The sequence below is a fragment of the Clupea harengus genome, chromosome 16 (assembly GCF_900700415.2).
Source record: "Clupea harengus chromosome 16, Ch_v2.0.2, whole genome shotgun sequence".
NCBI lineage: Eukaryota > Metazoa > Chordata > Actinopteri > Clupeiformes > Clupeidae > Clupea > Clupea harengus.
Window position 1 is genome coordinate 3,862,549 of NC_045167.1, and position 9,492 is coordinate 3,872,040.

Genomic DNA, 9,492 nt, shown 5'->3' on the forward strand with positions numbered 1-9,492 from the left:
GAAATATATATTTTTTTCCCACGAAAACGGAATTGCAACTTTCAAACGCTATTTTGCCCTGTAAGGCTAAATTTCTTTCACATAAACACAACAACGATCGCAACGATGAACAAACATTAATTCAAGAACAAATCATTGAGAAAATGTCACGCCTGTGCTGGACTACGCTCCGGCCACGCCCCCTGTTCAACAAACACACAGACCTCCACGTCATCTTCCCAATCGCCTGCAAATAATGTTTTCTTAGTCTTCTAAAAGTTAATCTAAAATGATATAACAAAAGTATGTACTATCATTATTTGTTAAATGTAGCTATTATGTAGTTATTAAGCATTTTGGTGTATTTGGACAGCCTGACATTTTTTTATTCCAAGATGCATAGCTCTTGATTAGTTGAATCATGTCTAATTAAACTGGCTAGCTCGCTCCACCAAAACTAACGTTGTTATGATTACTCAAATTTGTATTTCATGACACATCGAAAATGAAGCTAATTGCGGTACAGCTGAACTTGAACTGATGTTTCGACTGAATGGCAACAACAAGGAACGTCACAAGTCACTGGCTAGCTAGCGTTAGCTAACTAGCAAGATTGCATACAATCCATTCGCTAAAGTTGACAATACAACACTTGGATTTTTACCAGTATTCCTCATTTGTTGACAAGTTGCCGTGTTTGGCTTCCTTAATGGGTGTGCTATGCAACGAGTAAGATATGTGTAGTGTTGTTGCACTGGCTATTGGCTTTATATGTGCGCCCCTATTTTAATCATGTCTTTTTTGTATAATGTAGAATAAATGGACATATCATTTTTGATATACCCGCCTCTGTAAAATCCTTAAAGAATTATGTGACAGCATTGAAAACTTTCAATGATAAGGTACATCTTTTCTTCTTAACTCCACTAAAGTGCCCGGGGTTATTCACGCATTCGTGAACGTTTTCTTATCTGGAATTCATTCTAGGCTAGAACAGGATTTAAGGATTTACCTTTCTCCTTGGCACTTTTCTCTTCTTCTTCCTTTCTTTTCTTCTTAAATTGCGCCCCGGATGGCTTTTGCCTCTTCATTATTTCGTTCTTCAAAGTTTCTTGAAAACACACACACTCTAACCAAACGCCTCACTGTGCTAGCATGTTCTGACAACACCAAGGACGTACGTACCCCTTCCGTTTTCGATTTTTGGCTCATTTTACCCTAATGTTAGATTTCTTTTTTTTAAGTCAAAATATTGTTTGGAGATATAGAAGGGGGCGCAAATAAAACTGTCCAGCAAAACAAAAACACAATTCTTGTTTTCTTTTTTTGCGCCCCCCTCTGAGTGGCGCCCTAGGCGACCGCCTATACCGCCTGTAGGAAAAACCGCCCCTGAGTCAAATGATCAGTTTGTATTCTTAACCAGTAACATCCATCATGCATACATCAGACCTTTCCACTTAAATTCCAATGCTGCGGTGGATATTTGTCTACACCACAGAAATTAACCAAGAAAACTCATAGTAAAGTCAGAAAATAAAGTATGCCCTACTATGAAGCAGCTGGTTTGAGTTTAATGTGTGAATTATTCTGGGACCAATAACATTAATGAGCTCAACTCATGATTACAACATGAAGAGACAACATTTGAGATGTAAACAAATCTGAGAAGCAGAAATATGTTTGCCTGTAAGTGAGGATACAAGTGTGTGAAATGATACATTTTGTGTGTGAATTGATCACTGTCTGTAAAGATAACACATTCTGGAACTAATGCCTTGTAGTGTCTGGAGAATCCAAGGCGTCAGCCCTACTCTCACTATTTAAAGTGAGTTCCCATATGTATTGAAGTTGCATGTGTTTAATCGCATGTCCGTGAAAGGTGAAACTTATACTACAAACAGACACTAGATGGCAGTGTAGAACATTCTCTGGACCAACGTCAAATTACTAGCCTATATTACAACACTCCCACTTAATTTTACAATAGTATTAAGTCTTTTATGCTAACATACATCACTCAGACATGAACTTAAGGCAATATTTAACTTCACAAATAATGTCAAGATAACCCTTAACACACACACTAGCAAGTATCTTGTTATTCCTTAACTGTAAAATTAACCTTGCTATTCAGAACACAATTCAACAGCATTAAACAGTATGCCTTTTAAACTCCAGGACAAAGTCCGATCTCTCTTCTGAGATATTCACACTTCTGTCTAGGTACGGGCTTTGTCAGAATATCAGCCTTCATCTCATCTGTTGGACAGTATTTCAGCTGTATTTGTCTATTCTGCACACATTCACGAATGTAATGGTAACGAATGTCTATGTGCTTGGTTCTTGAGTGATCGACTGGATTCTTCGCTATTGCGATGGCTCCTTGGTTGTCCTCATGGATCACAGTTGGTGTAGTGTCCATTCCGAGATCACTCAGAAGTCGTTGAAGCCAGGTACATTCTTGAGCTGCCTGGCTGAGTGCGACGTACTCTGCCTCAGCAGATGAAAGTGCAACTGAGCCAACTCACTGCTCCTCCACCCAGCAGAAAAACATTGCCTGTTGTTGAGTGACGATCATCTTGATCTCCTGCCCAGTCAGCATCTGAGAATCCGATCAACGCTCCAGATTCTGATTGTAACTGCTCCTAAACTTTTCTCCTGATTAAAGATGAACCACGATCCAACTGATGGTTGATGAGTTTTTATTTGCTTTCATACTCCAAACCACCGTGAAAAACTGAAATAAAATGTATCACATTCTAACATCAGCATATGTCACGTAAATGAGTCTCTCCATGATATTATGAATTAACAAATTATCTTTTAACACTTTTAACATAACTAATCAAATAAGACATACAAAACCATACCGTGTGCGCCCTCCAACCAGAAAGTTCAGGGTAGCTAAATATCTTCGTTCTCACACACATCCTTCTTCGTGCACATCTTAGCTACAAAAGAACGAAACTTAGATTTTCCCTGCTATTAGCTATTAGTGCATCACATGACTATGGTAGCCCACCTGACTCAATTCACCAGTAGGTGTCCCAAAATTCCACATCAGCAAATAATAAAATACAATTTGGTATGCACAAGCAGATTAATCAAATAAACAAACACAAACATATTTTAATAAATAAATAAAGAAAATATGCATATATTTCAGCGACAGCTACACTGATCTTTCATACTTGAGAACAAGATTCAATGTCCCTTTCAGGTATCGAAGAATTCTCTTGACAGCAGTCAAGTGTGCTGCATTTGGATCTGCATTGAACTTTGATACAGCACTCACTGCTTGTGCTATGTCTGGCCTTGTAGCCATTGCAGCATACAGCAGACTTCCTACCATGGACTGGTAAGTGCTTGGGTTCACAGGCTTACTAACACCATCAATTTTTTTTCAGCTTGACGTTTGCGTCAGCTGGAGTTGCAATGGGATTGGCATTGTCCATTTTATACTTTCGTAGTATTGCTTCAATGTAATGCTTCTGATGAAGAAACACACAATTCTTCTCATGATCTTGGACAACAGAGATGCCCAAGACAGCTCTCCCATGTCTTTTATCTTGTAACGCTTCTTCAGTGCAACTTTCAATTCATTCATGCTTTCTTTTGACTCAGTAATCAGAATCAGATCATCTACATACACAGCTAGTATCTCTAACTCCTGTTGAGATCTCACAAACACACAGGGATCTGATGTACTCTGTTTGAAACCTAGGTCTTTCATGAATTCTGTGAAAGTCTTGTTCCAGCAACGAGGAGATTGCTTCAGTCCATATATGGACTTCTTGAGCTTGCACACTAGATGTTCCTGTCCTGCTTTGACGTAGCCCTCCGGTTGCTCCATGTAACTTTCCTCTTCTAGATGTCCATTTAGGAATGCAGTTACTACATCCATCTGGTGTACGTGTAGATTATTCTGGACCGCAAAGGCAAGTAAGGTACGAATTGAGCTGAAACGTACCACAGGTGAAAAGGTTTCATCATAGTCAGCACCATACTTCTGTGAGTAACCCTTGGCAACGAGTCTGCATTTGTATCTTTCCACTCGTCCATCACTATGATGCTTTACTTTGAACACCCATCTTGATCCTATGGCCTTTCTATCTCTTGGCAAGTCAACTAAATCCCAAGTTTCATTTTCCAGCAGCGACTCATATTCCAGGTCAGCCGCTTCCTGCCATTCCTTTGCATTTGGTGTCATTAATGCCTCTTTGAGTGTGATTGGTTCTGTGACATGACAAACATTGGCATCATGATCAACAGTCACTACATCAGCATACTCATCATATCCGTATCTCGTTGGAGCTTTTCTGATTCTGCTACTCTCTCTCATAGCTTCACTGACAGTAGCCTCGTCAGCTGGTGCTCCTGTCTCTTCCGGTGTAATGATGGTCTCATTGTCAGAACAAGAAATGTCCACTTCCTGTTTCCAGTTGAAGTCTGATTCGTTAAAGACAACATCTCGACTAATTAGAATTCTCCTTTTGTCTTCGTCCCACAGACGATAGCCTTTGGCATTGTTTGCATATCCAACAAAACGAAGTTTCACAGCTTTCTTGTCCAGTTTTCTTCTTTCTATTTCTGGTACATGTACATAAGCAACACAGCCAAACACTCTCATGTGACTCAGGTCTGGCTTTTTGCCACACCATCTTTTATAGGGCGTACCTTCCTTCAGAACAGATGTGGGTAGCCTGTTCTGTATGTAAGCCGCAGTTGCCACAGCTTCCGCCCAGTACATCTTTGGCAATTTAGCATGAGCTAACATACTTCTGGCTGCTTCGACTAGTGTCCTATTTTTTCTTTCTGCAACACCATTTTGTTGTGGTGCATATAGTACAGTCATTTCATGGTGAATACCTTGATCCTTCAAGTATTCCTGAAACTCTCTGGATGTGTATTCTCCTCCATTGTCTGTTCTCAATCTAATGAAGTTTTGGCCACACTCATTGGTGAATGTTTTCTCAAACTCCTTGAATTTGCTAAGCACCTCACTCTTTTGTTTCATGAAGTATACTTTGCAGCATCTTGAGTAGTCATCAATGAAAGTTACAAAGTATTTCGATCCACTTACAGATTCAGTCTGCATGGGACCACAGACATCACTATGAACTAGCTGTAGCTTGTGCTTGGTACGAATTTCTCCCACTGGTTTGTATGGCTTTCGAAACAGTTTACCCTCAACACATGCTTCACAGAAGGGTAATTCTTTCTCTGCACAAAAGTCCACACCTTTCGTCAGTTTTTTCAGTTCTTTCAATTTGGTCGTATGACCCAGTCTCTGATGCCATAGACTGGCAGCTACTGATGCACTTGATGCACCGTGACAGACAGATGAGCTTCCTTCGACATCCAGCTGATAAATCCCATCAGCTCTTTGTGTCCCCATTCCACAAAGATCTCCATCTTTTCCACTTACAGTGGGGAAAATAAGTATTTGAACCCCTGCCGATTTCACAAGTTTGGCCACTTGCAAAGAAATGTGTGTTCTATAATTGTAATGGTAGGTGTATTTTAACAGTGAGAAATAAAATATCAACAAACAAATCCAGAAAACTGCATTTTATAACATTAATGACTTAATTTGTATTTGATGCAGAAAATAAGTATTTGAACCCCCAAGCAAACAGCAAGAATTCTGGCTCTCAATGACCAGTTATGTGCCCAAGAAGCACACAGATTAGTCCTCATTAGGCCTAACAAGGTACACCTGATCTCAACTGGTGACGTGTATAAAAGAAACCTGTCCAAAGAATCATACTTCACACCTTCAACCTCACCACCATGGGCAAGACCAAAGAGTTGACCAAGGACGTCAGAGATAAGATTGTAGACCTGCACAAGGCTGGAATGGGTTACAAAACCATCGGCAAGCAGCTTGGTGAGAAGCAGACAACTATTGGTGCGATTATTCGTAAATGGAAAAAACACCAAACAACTGTCCATTGCTCTAGGTCTGGGGCTCCATGCAAGATATCCCCTCGTGCAGTATCGGGGATCATCCGAAAGGTGCAGAATAACCCCAGAACTACACAGGGGGAGCTTGTGAATGATCTCAAGGCAGCTGGGACCACAGTCACCAAGAAAACCATTGGCAACACACTACGCCGTAATGGTTTAAAGTACTGCAGAACTCGCAAGGTCCCCCTGCTCAAGGAAGCACATGTACAGGGCCGTCTGAAGTTTGCCAATGAACACTTGAATGATTCTAATGAGGATTGGGAGACAGGATGTGGTCAGATGAGACCAAAATCAAGCTCTTTGGCATCAACTCGACTTGCCGCGTTTGGAGGGGGAAAAATGCTGAATATGACACCATCCCCACCGTCAAGCATGGAGGTGGAAACATTATGCTTTGGGGCTGTGTCTCTTCCAAGGGTACAGGACGACTCCACTGCATCGAGGGGACTATGGATGGGGCCATGTAATGTGGAATATTGGGCTTGAACCTCATTCCCTCATTCCCTCCCATTGAAAACGCAACCTTAAGGATTTGGAGAGGATCTGCAAAGAGGAGTGGACCAAAATCCCTCCTGAGATGTGTGTAAACCTGGTGACCAACTACAAGAAAAGTCTGACGTCTGTGCTTGCCAACAAGGGTTATTCCACCAAGTACTAAGTCATGTTTTGCTAGGGGTTCAAATACTTATTTTCTGCATCAAATGCAAATTAAGTCATAAATGTTATAAAATGCAGTTTTCTGGATTTTTTTGTTGATATTCTGTTTCTCACTGTTAAAATACACCTACTATTACAATTATAGATCACACATTTCTTTGCAAGTGGCCAAACTTGCGAAATCGACAGGGGTTCAAATACTTATTTCCCCCACTGTATGTAGCAACGAGACTTATTGAACTTAACTGTATTTCCTTTTCTGACAGCAGCTCCCACTAAGAAAAGATTTCCAGACAACTTGGGAACATACAGCACATCATACATGTTGACAGTTTTTATATCGCTGACTTTGAATGTCATTCTCAATTTTACGTTTTCAAGGCCTACAGCGTCAACCACCCTGCCATCACCAAATTTGACTGACTGTGGTTTTGGAAATTCCTGGTAATCTTGTAGAATCTCTCTGTGACATGTCATGTGCTTTGATGCACCTGTTATGGTATTTTATTTTGATTTTTCTCTTTAGCAACAAAGGCGCTCTCAGACGAACTCTGCATCTTCACACACCATGGTTTTGGCCTTGTGGGTTTTATTTTTCTTTTTCCAACTTTTGCAGTCCTGTTTCAGGTGACCTTCCTTCCCGCAATTGTAGCATCGATATGAGCTATATTTGTCTGCTCCCACTGCCTTGGGATTAGCATGCATTTCTCCATATACTTGTGTTGACATGGCTGATGCACCTCCTGATCCACTAGCACAGTGGTTCTCAAAGTGGGGGGTGCGCGAACACTCTCCAGGGGGGGGCGCGATGTCACAGACGGAGAAAAAAAAAACGACCGCCGACCTGTCACTGGTTAGTGAAAGCTCCCTCAGTGGCGAAATGCAAGGGGCTGGACTGACCCAAACAAATCAAATACTGTTTTGCTCCTGATCCACCAATCAAAACGGAGTCTTGTCATTTGAACGTTGCACCTAATCTTCCGAGTATTAAAAGAAACGCAGGCATGGTAAGCGCTCACCCTGAGACGACACTCTGCAGAATTTGTTCAATTCCTCTTGTTTCCTCTATCATTCAGATATTCACATATTTATAAACAGTATTTTTAAAGACACTCCTTCCTTGGTAATACCTTACTGCACTTGCAGTATGTCTATTCGTAGCCTATTCTAAGGAGTAATTTTCTCCAAAATCTTTCAAAAAAGATTGTAGACCCGAGAGCTAGCATAGCTAGCTTAAGCTACATTCTTCCAACTACAGCTAGCCCTTTCTCCTTAACACCTATCTTTAAATTTTTTGCTCATTCACCGTGTTGCAACAAATAAAACACCAGCACTTGAATACTATTTTGTGCTGTCCCTGTCTACTTTGTGTACAGTTTGTTTTGTTAGGAATCATTGCCTAGCACAGCCTTATCCATGTGCAAGTCGTTCACAACCACACATACAAGAACACAACGTTGAAATTAGAACTTTATTAACTTCACACACACTGTATCAGCAAACAAACACAACACGGACAAGTTTCTGATTCGTAAAAGTCAGAAAGAGAAGCCTGTGGACTTCTTTAAACATAAACGTGATGGCCTCCAGCAACAACGAACCACCATGTCCAAGCATAGCACTGTCTCCAAGCAGTGCCTGGAGGCATCTTATGTAGTTGCTCATAGAATTGCTAAGCTTGGAAAACCCCATACAATTGCCGAAACACTGATTTTGCTGGCCACACAAGACGTGTAGGATAATGACAGGGGCTAAACTCAGCGCAATACCTATGTCAAATTACACTGTATCACGCCGAATATCAGAAATCAGTTTGGGTCCTATTTCAAAGAGGACTACCGTTCATTCGCCTGAGTTCGGGATTTTTTTTGTAAAGATCACAAGAGGCCCATAATAATCATCATCATCATCATCATCATTGTTTATTCAGGGAGAAATTGACTGAGCACAGGGCTCTTTTGCAGCAATGCCCTGATTGAGGCTACATAGTATAGAAGAACAATACATAAACAAACCATAACAAAACGAAACAGACAAAATACATTAAAAAAAAAAACACATTAAACAACTCAGAAATTAAGTATAAAAAATAAATAAATAAAATAACATAAAGTAAAAAAAAATTAAATCAGAGAATCATTTAAAACAACAGCATTGAGGCACATCCTTATTATCTAAAAGGCTCTTAAATTGGTTGACAGACAAATACTTGGTTAATTTCAACTCCACTTGAATAGTGTTCCATTTATGGGAAGCAAAGAACTTAAAAGCTATTTTACCTATATTAGTTTTTGTAAGGGGGATTTCAAGGGAGATGAGGCTCTGTGACCGTGTATTATGACAGATGGATTTTAATTTTAAAAGTGACATGAGATAATTAGGCAGTTTTCCCACTAAGGCTTTATAAACAAATAAAAGACAGTGTTTTTCCCTCCTGTCTGCTAGAGGGGACCAACCAACATTTTTGTATAAGTTACAGTGGTGGGTCCTGAAAGCGTCTCCTGTAACAAAGCGAATAGCAATAATAACAGTATCCTAATGATAGCAATAATAACACTTATTATTATTATGATAATATTAATAATACAATAATAATAATTGGTCGATAATCATTCATTATAATAATAAAAACATAATGATGGTAATAATAATGAATAGCCTACTAATAGGCCTACTATCACTGATAATAATAATAATAATAACAATAATAATAATAATAATTAATAATAATAATAATAATAATAAATAGTTATAATAATTGTCTGTATGGGCCTAACAATAACAATACCCTAACCTTGACATGTCAGGTCTATCAATAAAATCTATCTATCTATCTATCTATATGGTGGTGTAGTTGAGGGCGGTGGCGGGGGGTGCGGACGGATG